This window comes from Rutidosis leptorrhynchoides, chromosome 5 (genome assembly GCF_046630445.1).
Source record: "Rutidosis leptorrhynchoides isolate AG116_Rl617_1_P2 chromosome 5, CSIRO_AGI_Rlap_v1, whole genome shotgun sequence".
Taxonomy (NCBI): domain Eukaryota; kingdom Viridiplantae; phylum Streptophyta; class Magnoliopsida; order Asterales; family Asteraceae; genus Rutidosis; species Rutidosis leptorrhynchoides.
In genome coordinates this window covers 203,059,378-203,073,536 of record NC_092337.1, presented here as the reverse complement: position 1 = coordinate 203,073,536, position 14,159 = coordinate 203,059,378, and positions in this window count along the sequence as shown.

Here is a 14,159-nt window from a genome sequence, read left to right as displayed (position 1 = left end):
CTTGTCTCCAATGACTAAGTAGGCTACGAACCCATCCCCAATTCATCCAGAATAGATGATGGCTATTTGGTTGATCCATTCCGGTTACACTGTCTTCGGAGTTCAGGTGAATATCCATATCGGAATAGCTGTCGGAATCTAAGGAATTTGAACTAGATACGTGATCCATCTTGTATAATTAGAGAATTGATTTTTGATATGAAATAGATTATAGAATTTAGATTGGTACTCTTCAATACATAATTTACATATGTATATATAATACCAAAATCCCGTAAATTACGGAAAAATTTTCGGAAGATGTCAGGAAAAGTTTACAATAACAGATATGCTAAGATATGAATTTTGTCGGTACACTATCTATGCAGTAAATGTAGTAAGACGTGTCTAGACTTAGGAATGATAAGCAGATAATTTCTAACAAGAAATGATAAGTAAAACTCGGTAAAAACAGATACGGTCATAGTCCAGACTCACTAATGCATCCTAACAATTACCAGTTAAACACACTAATACAAATTCTTGTTCCCTATAACCTCAAGCTCTGATACCAACTGTGACGATCACTCCAAATCCACTTTGGACGAATACATCATTCATTGATTTCATAGTGAGGTTTTGACCTCTATATGATACGTTTTGTAAACATTGCATTCTTTTAAAAAGGCACACCATAAATGAATATATAAATCCAAGGTTTTCGACGTCTGATGATTTCTACGTATAGACAATTACCGTATATAATAGTTTACAATACTACATCCGTTGACAATGCAGTCAAAATAAGATACACGGTGATGATTTTGTGAATGCAAAGTTTTCTTGAATAAAGCATGTATGACTCCATGCACATCGCTTGTATAACGTATAAGCGAACAGCGGAAGACTTCTAGAAACCTGAGAATAAACATGTTTAAAAGTGTCAACACAAAGGTTGGTGAGTTCATAGTTTTAATGTTGCACATAAATTGTATGTAAAGGTGGATCACAAGATTTCAGTTGTTTCATCCAGAAACGTTTATCAAATGATTCTACGTAACAGAGCACCCTGGTAACTAAACAATGATAATTACCCCATTCGTTTTAATACACGTAAACCAACGTGTCATAAACTCAAATAACATGCGTCCGTTAAAAGGCTAGCGCTCTAGCTCGGACGGGGATGTCAAGCCCTATGGATCCATATACTATTATTCGCGCCCACCAGTCCACATCCTATGTACTGGCAGCTACTAATTACCAAAGCTAAGGGATTTTCGGTTCAAACTCAGTGTAGAATTAAGTATGTACTTGTATCCATTGCGTTTAAATATATTGCATGTATTCTCAGCCCAAAAATATATATTGCAAAAGCAATTAAAAAGGGAGCAAATGAAACTCACTCTAGCATCACATAAGGTCATTTACCAAAAAGTGACCGAAACTCGAAATGCAAAATTAACCATAGATCTCAACCTATAGAACATATTTTGATCAATACATGTCTAATAAGCTAGGTTGGGTCATAGTGTATCACAATCCTAATGCTCGAGATTGACATACAAAAGTTATCAAAAGTCATTTCAAAAAGTCAACCTGACCCAATATGATCTTTTAAAATCTATACTATAGTTTGAATGATCATGGTAATCGAAAATAGTTTAACATTTCACATGGTTTCCCAATTCTTGAATAATTAGACTATAGTTTTATAAAGCTTTAAAATATGATAAAACAGTCAATTTTGACAATTGTTCAACAAATCGAGACGTGCCTTATATAGAAATTCATTTACTCGATTAGTAATATTTGAAAATCCAAATTATCAATCTTATAAACAAGTTGTTTAAATATCAATTGCAGATTCAAAAGCAATTTCAATTAATGTTAATCATAATTCAGTTATCCATATCTTTTAATTCGTTCATCGAAATTACGCGATCTCTAAATGAAAAGTTATTGATTTTTCGCCAGCTTTCCAAAAACATGCATATCATATACCTTATATCAGTAATATATGTATTAAATTCGTGATCTATCATAAACTATTTAACGACAAAATTAATCGTACTAGCATGCATAATCCTATATACTCGAGCACTAGTCAGGGATACACTATTAATATATAATAGATAAGATATAAATGCTTACGTATCAATATTGTGATTCAATATTGTAGAAAAGTACGTAGACGCAACGGAGATGATAAATACTAGTTTGACTCACGAGCAAAACCCTTGAACAATACCCAAAACCTCCTTAGTAATAACCCATAGTTTCCTTAGCTCTATCCCGCTTGAAAACCCATTTTGAAAGTGACACGCTCATGACCTCGTCGTAGTATTTTAAGTGATATAATTTGTAATAATAATACTACTACTAATAATAATAAAACAAATAATAATAATAATCTTAATAATAATAATAATAATAATAATAATAATAATATTAATATAAATAATAAATAATAATAATAATATCACAGAGGGAGTAGTATATGTGTAAAAAAAACTCGAGCAGAAACTGGCCTTTTATAGGCAACTTTTTGGAATCTGATGCACATGCGATCGCATGGGTTTTTAGTGTATTTGCCATGCGATCGTATGGCCACCTGATCTAGCTCAAAATGTTTTTTTTTCTTGTTTGTCGACATATTATTATATAATATATATAATATTTATAATTTAAATAATTAATTATATATTATATTAAATTCATGTGCATAGTTGACTTGTAATTTTCGTTCCGATGGCTAGTACGTTGTCACTCGACTTATGTCCCGGTTCCGGTTTCTCGAACGCATTTTCGTACGCTTAGAAAACTCGCAATTTACGTTTTGTGACTCGTACCTTTGTCAAGATATAGTCTTAAATTATCAATAAACTATATCATTTAAAGTGTATCTTAAACTTTCGAGTGTTTTGGTCATTTACTTCTATAAATCATTGTCTCGCTATTTGTTAATATATATATAATAACAAATCGTTTTATGACCAAGTTAATATATATTTTCAACATTCATAAACATGTTTTAAATATACGTCGCAAGTTATTCATATAATTTATATTCCAACTTATCATATATATTCAAATAAATATTTAAACCAATAAGTTTAATGTACGGTATCAAACAATTAATACATTGCTACGTTTTCAAGTTACAGTATATATATATATGTATCTATATACATATAATTGTTCGCGAATCGTCAAGAACAACCGAAAGGTATTTGAATATATGAAAGTAGTTCAAAAATTTTGAGATTTAGTTTTACAGACTTTGCTTATCGTGTCGAAAATGTTAATCATACAAGGATTAAGTTTAAATTTGGTCAGAAATTTCCGGGTCATCACAGATTGTGTGAATGCCATCTTACTCCACGTAAAGTACTTCTTATGTAATGCAAAGGCGATAAGGTACGTGTTTGTAATAGTGCTTGATCAACATTATTACAAACATGTATTTTGTCACACGAGCATGATATATTGAGTATCGAACGGAGGTACGTGACATGGTTAGGAATGAGTGTGGTGAATAGGGAGTCATGTAGTGGTTCCTAGAATGTAATGACTTGTGAGCTAGTGTAATAAAGGATCGTTGAATCCTAGACAATCCTTGGTGTGAAGTTTGTTGGATTAAGAAAAGTTGTGAATTGAGAGTATTAATGAGTTATTAGGTAGAGTCTTGTAAGGACTCATTTTTACCCTTATGGGTTTGTTTGATGAGGACGGTGGGCGTCAATTGAGAGAAGTTTGAGGATAATGCCCATTCTGTAGGGCATATGAAATGAGAGATATGTGCCAGGGAGCATGTATTCTAGAAACGAAGTTGATGGACATGAGTACGTCCTTAGAGGTGAGCCTGTTGTGCTTATCAGAAAAATGAGACCAATAATAGTAAGTAATGTGATGTGGAGGTTGGGTAGCCTTTCGCGTTAAGGCGTTATGTGTAGGAATCTAGAGTAATGTTCGTTATACACCAAATGAAATATTGTAGATATGTGGCAGTGTTAGTGCTCATCAATATGTACGGGAGAAAATGACCTTAAAATTATCCTTGGGAACTTTTTGTGGATGTGTATAGAAAGGCTTGGTTCAGTAGCAAGCTGTTCGTAAGAGGTAAAGACTCCTCCTAATAAGTGTAGTGGGATTTCCATCCTAACAAAGTGAGAACTCTTGATGATGATAGCTATGACGAGTTTAGTTCTTGTGCAGAAATTTAGGGGTCCGTGAACCCTAATTTTGATATCTTGATGTCAAAAATTATGAAAGAGACTCTATTGAGTAAACTGGACCTAAGAGTGATAGTTCAGCTAATAGTGTTGCGAAGTTTTAGACTTCGAAAAGCATGGGAGCGAGAGTAGGTGGATCATCAGTTGGAAGTAAGTTCTCCCACCTTAAGTAATGATGGTTAAAAGAGATTTTGATATTTACATGAAGATTTACGATTGAAGTATGGTGGTATGAAGACGTCTGTTGATGTTGTTAGCTGATGTTGAGATGACTGGTGACATTAATGTTTTCAGTTTATTAAAATTTGAGGAAACAGTAGAAAGGTTCCGAAGATGTAATGAGGATAGTATCACGGTCTTAAGTGGGGAAGATAGAAACCTCAGTTGGTGAAACTGAGGATTTAGCTTGTTAAGTGACGATAGATGATAGGGAGTAATATGATGTGGCATCAAGTGCCTCACTATTTCTCTTCATGTACGGTTCGACTCTGGTTACGTTAAGTTAAGTGCGGTGTTATCCGTTGGTATGTAAATAAATGTGTAAGAGTGTTGTGAAGACCCTTTGTAGTAACGATAGTTGACAATGTGCTGGTAACTGTTTGTATTAAATCATATAATAGAAGGTGTAACAATAAATGAAAGGACAATAATAATTAGCTAAGTGGAGAAGGAGCGAAGTATGACTTAATGTCATATGATACCGTTGGTGTGCGATCAATAGGTATTGAAAGATAAAGTAGGTATGGTGAGTAAATGAGACGAGCATATCTCATTGTTCTTATATGTATAATAACTTAAGGTTAACTCAAAGAGTGAGTTATTGGTGGTTGAAATAGGTTGGGTAGACTAATAAACTTGACTTATATCCATTTAGGAGATGGGTGGAATGATGAAGAAAGACGAAACACGATGGTGTTAGTGAAAAGGTGTTAGGCCTAATGTGAGGTTCGGTCAGGTGATACAATGTGAGGTTCGGTTGTGAGAGACATGTCTATTGAATAAGGACCCAACTTTGGAAAGAGAAATTAATTATTAATGAAGAATCGATCATGTTAGCAGGAATTAGAAAAATTGTTATCGAAAAAGGGGTCGTAGATGCAAGATGATTATTCAAACATTGAATTGTGGATCAGGGTATCAAAGGATAGCCACAGAAGTAGATAAGGGTTACCCCGCTCTTGAGATTGAAGTAATGGTAATGGTACTTGCTTTGATGATGTGATATCATTGCTTATGTGACGCAATGTGTGCTACCTGTATTATATAAGCTTGAAGTATTTACTCGATCTTGAAGATCTGAATTACAAACACCGAGGGTGGCATGATCTTTTAAGGATCCATGAATGTTAAATGTTGTACCACCTAGACTAAGCTAATATTGTGACAGATGCGTTGAGCGAAAGAGTTGGCATGAGGATTCAATCTAACTCCTTTTGAATAGTCATGTGAATAGTATTTTTTATGAATGTGTGAGGCTAAATGTGACTATCTTGAAGACGGGTGTAAGCCTGAGGATTTAAATCATTAGAATGCAATCAAATTGTACGCGATATACACGCTAATAATTAATGATCGATAAGCAAATTGTTGTGTAAAGAGGAGATTGTAATGCGGGGAGTTGATTTTAAATTTTGCAGATAGAGATGCGTAGTTTACTTATTGTTTTTGTAATGCTCAACTGTTTTGTTGATAAAAATTGTTGGAGTGTGAAACTCAGAGGAACTAATGTTTTCCCCAAGATGCGAAGAATAAATTAGGATTATCATAGATCTATCGGAGGCGGTTTGAGGTAGGGAAAGTTTTATGTGAATGAGAAATTGAGACCAATTCAGTTTCATGAATTGATGAATAAGTATTGTGATAGGGAAGAATTATAAGGTTTAGAAAGAGAGAAATAGTTGGTCCATATCATGATGGGTTTTATATTCGATCGTTATTAAAGATTTTGAAAAGTAGCGTATCGTTTGGTGTTGTCAATCGAATTGGTAGGGATGCATGCTACTTTCTGTGTTTCCTACTTAAGGAATGATTTTTTGAAGAGGTTAATACAGTGTTGAAGATAAGTTGAAGGTAAATTTTAAACTTAAGAGTTGAAAGGTCGTTTTTTTTTATAATTGATTAAAACAAAAGAAATGTTTTGAATAAGCTAATAAGTCAAAGGACTTTTGATGAAATACTTACTTTTTGGCATGTAGCACCGATCATGAGGACGTAATCCGAGATAAGTGGGAAAGAGTTGTAACAATCCAAATTTTATAAAGTATTATTTTATTGTTGTGAGTAGGGTTAAAATGGTAATTTGAGTTAAATACTCATTTGGTTAAAAAGTGGGCAACAGCCCTTTCTCATTATTTCTGAAAACTTCATGAAAAGTTTAGAAAGAGAGGAATAGAGAGAGATAATGACGGTTTGGAGGGGATTAAGCAAGAACACACCAAATTTCTTCATACAATTAGATTCAAAGGGTGTAAATCAACCTTCTTGTTACATGCTAGCAACTTTAGAGCTCAAGATTGAAATGTCCCGTTCTTATTGATTAAAAACGTTCCATATTAATTGATTTCGTTGCGAGGTTTTCACCTCTATATGAGACGTTTTTCAAAGACTGCATTCATTTTAAAACAAACCATAACCTTTATTTCATCAATAAAGGTTTAAAAAGCTTTACGTAGATTATCAAATAATGATAATCTAAAATATCCTGTTTACACACGACCATTACATAATGGTTTACAATACAAATATATTACAACAAAATAAGTTTCTTGAATGCAGTTTTTACACAATATCATACAAGCATGGACTCCAAATCTCGTCCTTATTTAAGTATGCGACAGCGGAAGCTCTTAATAATCACCTGAGAATAAACATGCTTAAAACGTTAACAAAAATGTTGGTGAGTTATAGGTTTAACCTATATATATCAAATCATAATAATAGACCACAAGATTTCATATTTCAATACACATCCCAAACATAGAGATAAAAGTCATTCATATGGTGAACACCTGGTAACCGACATTAACAAGATGCATATATAAGAATATCCCCATCATTCTGGGACACCCTTCGGATATGATATAAATTTCGAAGTACTAAAGCATCCGGTACTTTGGATGGGGTTTGTTAGGCCCAATAGATCTATCTTTAGGATTCGCGTCAATTAGGGTTTCTGTTCCCAAATTCTTAGATTACCAGACTTAATAAAAAGGGGCATATTCGATTTCGATAATTCAACCATAGAATGTAGTTTCACGTACTTGTGTCTATTTTGTAAATCATTTATAAAACCTGCATGTATTCTCATCCCAAAAATATTAGATTTTAAAAGTGGGACTATAACTCACTTTCACAGATTTTTTCTTCGTCGGGAAGTAAGACTTGGCCACTGGTTGATTCACGAACCTATAACAATATATACATATATATCAAAGTATGTTCAAAATATATTTACAACACTTTTAATATATTTTGATGTTTTAAGTTTATTAAGTCAGCTGTCCTTGTTAGTAACCTACAACTAGTTGTCCACAGTTAGATGTACAGAAATAAATCGATAAATATTATCTTGAATCAATCCACGACCCAGTGTATACGTATCTCAGTATTGATCACAACTCAAACTATATATATTTTGGAATCAACCTCAACCCTGTATAGCTAACTCCAACATTCACATATAGAGTGTCTATGGTTGTTCCAAAATATATATATATGTGTCGACATGATAGGTCGAAACATTGTATACGTGTCTATGGTATCTCAAGATTACATAGTATACAATACAAGTTGATTAAGTTATGGTTGGAATAGATTTGTTACCAATTTTCACGTAGCTAAAATGAGAAAAATTATCCAATCTTGTTTTACCCATAACTTCTTCATTTTAAATCCTTTTTGAGTGAATCAAATTGATATGGTTTCATATTGAACTCTATTTTATGAATCTAAACAGAAAAAGTATAGGTTTATAGTCGGAAAAATAAGTTACAAGTCATTTTTGTAAAGGTAGTCATTTCAGTCGAAAGAACGACGTCTAGATGACCATTTTAGAAAACATACTTCCACTTTGAGTTTAACCATTATTTTTGGATATAGTTTCATGTTCATAATAAAAATCATTTTCTCAGAATAACAACTTTTAAATCAAAGTTTATCATAGTTTTTAATTAACTAACCCAAAACAGCCCGCGGTGTTACTACGACGGCGTTAATCCGGTTTTACGGTGTTTTTCGTGTTTCCAGGTTTTAAATCATTAAGTTAGCATATCATATAGATATAGAACATGTGTTTAGTTGATTTTAAAAGTCAAGTTAGAAGGATTAACTTTTGTTTGCGAACAAGTTTAGAATTAACTAAACTATGTTCTAGTGATTACAAGTTTAAACCTTCGAATAAGATAGCTTTATATGTATGAATCGAATGATGTTATGAACATCATTACTACCTTAAGTTCCTTGGATAAACCTACTGGAAAAGAGAAAAATGGATCTAGCTTCAACGGATCCTTGGATGGCTCGAAGTTCTTGAAGCAGAATCATGACACGAAAACAAGTTCAAGTAAGATTATCACTTGAAATATGATTGTTATAGTTATAGAAATTGAACCAAAGTTTGAATATGATTATTACCTTGTATTAGAATGATAACCTACTGTAATAAACAAAGATTTCTTGAGGTTGGATGATCACCTTACAAGATTGGAAGTGAGCTAGCAAACTTGAAAGTATTCTTGATTTTATGTAACTAGAACTTGTAAAATATATGAAGAACACTTAGAACTTGAAGATAGAACTTGAGAGAGATCAATTAGATGAAGAAAATTGAAGAATGAAAGTGTTTGTAGGTGTTTTTGGTCGTTGGTGTATGGATTAGATATAAAGGATATGTAATTTTGTTTTCATGTAAATAAGTCATGAATGATTACTCATATTTTTGTAATTTTATGAGATATTTCATGCTAGTTGCCAAATGATGGTTCCCACATGTGTTAGGTGACTCACATGGGCTGCTAAGAGCTGATCATTGGAGTGTATATACCAATAGTACATACATCTAAAAGCTGTGTATTGTACGAGTACGAATACGGGTGCATACGAGTAGAATTGTTGATGAAACTGAACGAGGATGTAATTGTAAGCATTTTTGTTAAGTAGAAGTATTTTGATAAGTGTATTGAAGTCTTTCAAAAGTGTATAAATACATATTAAAACACTACATGTATATACATTTTAACTGAGTCGTTAAGTCATCGTTAATCGTTACATGTAAGTGTTGTTTTGAAACCTTTAGGTTAACGATCTTGTTAAATGTTGTTAACCCAATGTTTATAATATCAAATGAGATTTTAAATTATTATATTATCATGATATTATCATGTATGAATATCTCTTAATATGATATATATATACATTAAATGTCTTTACAACGATAATCGTTACATATATGTCTCGTTTAAAAATCATTAAGTTAGTAGTCTTGTTTTTACATATGTAGTTCATTGTTAATATACTTAATGATATGTTTACTTATCATAGTATCATGTTAACTATATATATATCCATATATATGTCATCATATAGTTTTTACAAGTTTTAATGTTCGTGAATCACCGGTTAACTTGGGTGGTCAATTGTCTATATGAAACATATTTCAATTAATCATGTCTTAACAAATTTGATTGCTTAACATGTTGGAAACATTTAATCATGTAAATATCAATCTCAATTAATATATATAAACATGGAAAATTTCGGGTCACTACAGTACCTACCCGTTAAATAAATTTCGTCCCGAAATTTTAAGCTGTTGAAGGTGTTGACGAATCTTCTGGAAATAGATGCGGGTATTTCTTCTTCATCTGATCTTCACGCTCCCAGGTGAACTCGGGTCCTCTACGAGCATTCCATCGAACCTTAACAATTGGTATCTTGTTTTGCTTAAGTCTTTTAACATCACGATCCATTATTTCGACGGGTTCTTCGATGAATTGAAGTTTTTCGTTGATTTGGATTTCATCTAACGGAATAGTGAGATCTTCTTTAGTAAAATATTTCTTCAAATTCGAGACGTGGAAAGTGTTATGTACAGCCACGAGTTGTTGAGGTAACTCAATTCGGTAAGCTACTGATCCGACACGATCAATAATCTTGAATGGTCCAATATACCTTGGATTTAATTTCCCTCGTTTACCAAATCGAACAACGCCTTTCCAAGGTGCAACTTTAAGCATGAACATCTCTCCAATTTCAAATTCTATATCTTTTCTTTTAATGTCAGCGTAGCTCTTTTGTCGACTTTGGGCGCTTTTCAACCGTTGTTGAATTTGGATGATCTTCTCGGTAGTTTCTTGTATAATCTCCGGACCCGTAATCTGTCTATCCCCCACTTCACTCCAACAAATCGGAGACCTGCACTTTCTACCATAAAGTGCTTCAAACGGTGCCATCTCAATGCTTGAATGGTAGCTGTTGTTGTAGGAAAATTCTGCTAACGGTAGATGTCGATCCCAACTGTTTCCGAAATCAATAACACATGCTCGTAGCATGTCTTCAAGCGTTTGTATCATCCTTTCGCTCTGCCCATCAGTTTGTGGATGATAGGCAGTACTCATGTCTAGACGAGTTCCTAATGCTTGCTGTAATGTCTGCCAGAATCTTGAAATAAATCTGCCATCCCTATCAGAGATAATAGAGATTGGTATTCCATGTCTGGAGACGACTTCCTTCAAATACAGTCGTGCTAACTTCTCCATCTTGTCATCTTCTCTTATTGGCAAAACAAACCATATTAATTGATTTCGTTGCGAGGTTTTGACCTCTATATGAGACGTTTTTCAAAGACTGCATTCATTTTAAAACAAACCATAACCTTTATTTCATCAATAAAGGTTTAAAAAGCTTTACGTAGATTATCAAATAATGATAATCTAAAATATCCTGTTTACACACGACCATTACATAATGGTTTACAATACAAATATATTACAACAAAATAAGTTTCTTGAATGCAGTTTTTACACAATATCATACAAGCATGGACTCCAAATCTCGTCCTTATTTAAGTATGCGACAGCGGAAGCTCTTAATAATCACCTGAGAATAAACATGCTTAAAACATTAACAAAAATGTTGGTGAGTTATAGGTTTAACCTATATATATCAAATCATAATAATAGACCACAAGATTTCATATTTCAATACACATCCCATACATAGAGATAAAAGTCATTCATATGGTGAACACCTGGTAACCGACATTAACAAGATGCATATATAAGAATATCCCCATCATTCCGGGACACCCTTCGGATATGATATAAATTTCGAAGTACTAAAGCATCCGGTACTTTGGATGGGGTTTGTTAGGCCCAATAGATCTATCTTTAGAATTCGCGTCAATTAGGGTTTCTGTTCCCAAATTCTTAGATTACCAGACTTAATAAAAAGGGGCATATTCGATTTCGATAATTCAACCATAGAATGTAGTTTCACATACTTGTGTCTATTTTGTAAATCATTTATAAAACCTGCATGTATTCTCATCCCAAAAATATTAGATTTTAAAAGTGGGACTATAACTCACTTTCACAGATTTTTTCTTCGTCGGGAAGTAAGACTTGGCCACTGGTTGATTCACGAACCTATAACAATATATACATATATATCAAAGTATGTTAAAAATATATTTACAACACTTTTAATATATTTTAATGTTTTAAGTTTATTAAGTCAGCTGTCCTCGTTAGTAACCTACAACTAGTTGTCCACAGTTAGATGTACAGAAATAAATCGATAAATATTATCTTGAATCAATCCACGACCCAGTGTATACGTATCTCAGTATTGATCACAACTCAAACTATATATATTTTGGAATCAACCTCAACCCTGCATAGCTAACTCCAACATTCACATATAGAGTGTCTATGGTTGTTCCGAAATATATATAGATGTGTCGACATGATAGGTCGAAACATTGTATACGTGTCTATGGTATCTCAAGATTACATAGTATACAATACAAGTTGATTAAGTTATGATTGGAATAGATTTGTTACCAATTTTCATGTAGCTAAAATGAGAAAAATTATCCAATCTTGTTTTACCCATAACTTCTTCATTTTAAATCCTTTTTGAGTGAATCAAATTGCTATGGTTTCATATTGAACTCTATTTTATGAATCTAAACAGAAAAAGTATAGGTTTATAGTCGGAAAAATAAGTTACAAGTCATTTTTGTAAAGGTAGTCATTTCAGTCGAAAGAACGACGTCTAGATGACCATTTTAGAAAACATACTTCCACTTTGAGTTTAACCATAATTTTTGGATACAGTTTCATGTTCATAATAAAAATCATTTTCTCAGAATAACAACTTTTAAATCAAAGTTTATCATAGTTTTTAATTAACTAACCCAAAACAGCCCGCGGTGTTACTACGACGGCGTTAATCCGGTTTTACGGTGTTTTTCGTGTTTCCAGGTTTTAAATCATTAAGTTAGCATATCATATAGATATAGAACATGTGTTTAGTTGATTTTAAAAGTCAAGTTAGAAGGATTAACTTTTGTTTGCGAACAAGTTTAGAATTAACTAAACTATGTTCTAGTGATTACAAGTTTAAACCTTCGAATAAGATAGTTTTATATGTATGAATCGAATGATGTTATGAACATCATTACTACCTTAAGTTCCTTGGATAAACCTACTGGAAAAGAGAAAAATGGATCTAGCTTCAACGGATCCTTGGATGGCTCGAAGTTCTTGAAGCAGAATCATGACACGAAAACAAGTTCAAGTAAGATTATCACTTGAAATATGATTGTTATAGTTATAGAAATTGAACCAAAGTTTGAATATGATTATTACCTTGTATTAGAATGATAACCTACTGTAATAAACAAAGATTTCTTGAGGTTGGATGATCACCTTACAAGATTGGAAGTGAGCTAGCAAACTTGAAAGTATTCCTGATTTTATGTAACTAGAACTTGTAAAATATATGAAGAACACTTAGAACTTGAAGATAGAACTTGAGAGAGATCAATTAGATGAATAAAATTGAAGAATGAAAGTGTTTGTAGGTGTTTTTGGTCATTGGTGTATGGATTAGATATAAAGGATATGTAATTTTGTTTTCATGTAAATAAGTCATGAATGATTACTCATATTTTTGTAATTTTATGAGATATTTCATGCTAGTTGCCAAATGATGGTTCCCACATGTGTTAGGTGACTCACATGGGCTGCTAAGATCTAATCATTGGAGTGTATATACCAATAGTACATACATCTAAAAGCTGTGTATTGTACGAGTACGAATACGGGTGCATACGAGTAGAATTGTTGATGAAACTGAACGAGGATGTAATTGTAAGCATTTTGGTTAAGTAGAAGTATTTTGATAAGTGTATTGAAGTCTTTCAAAAGTGTATAAATACATATTAAAACACTACATGTATATACATTTTAACTGAGTCGTTAAGTCATCGTTAATCGTTACATGTAAGTGTTGTTTTGAAACCTTTAGGTTAACGATCTTGTTAAATGTTGTTAACCCAATGTTTATAATATCAAATGAGATTTTAAATTATTATATTATCATGATATTATCATGTATGAATATCTCTTAATATGATATATATATACATTAAATGTCTTTACAACGATAATCGTTACATATATGTCTCGTTTAAAAATCATTAAGTTAGTAGTCTTGTTTTTACATATGTAGTTCATTGTTAATATACTTAATGATATGTTTACTTATCATAGTATCATGTTAACTATATATATATATCCATATATATGTCATCATATAGTTTTTACAAGTTTTAATGTTCGTGAATCACCGGTTAACTTGGGTGGTCAATTGTCTATATGAAACATATTTCAATTAATCAAGTCTTAACAAATTTGATTGCTTAACATGTTGGAAACATTTAAT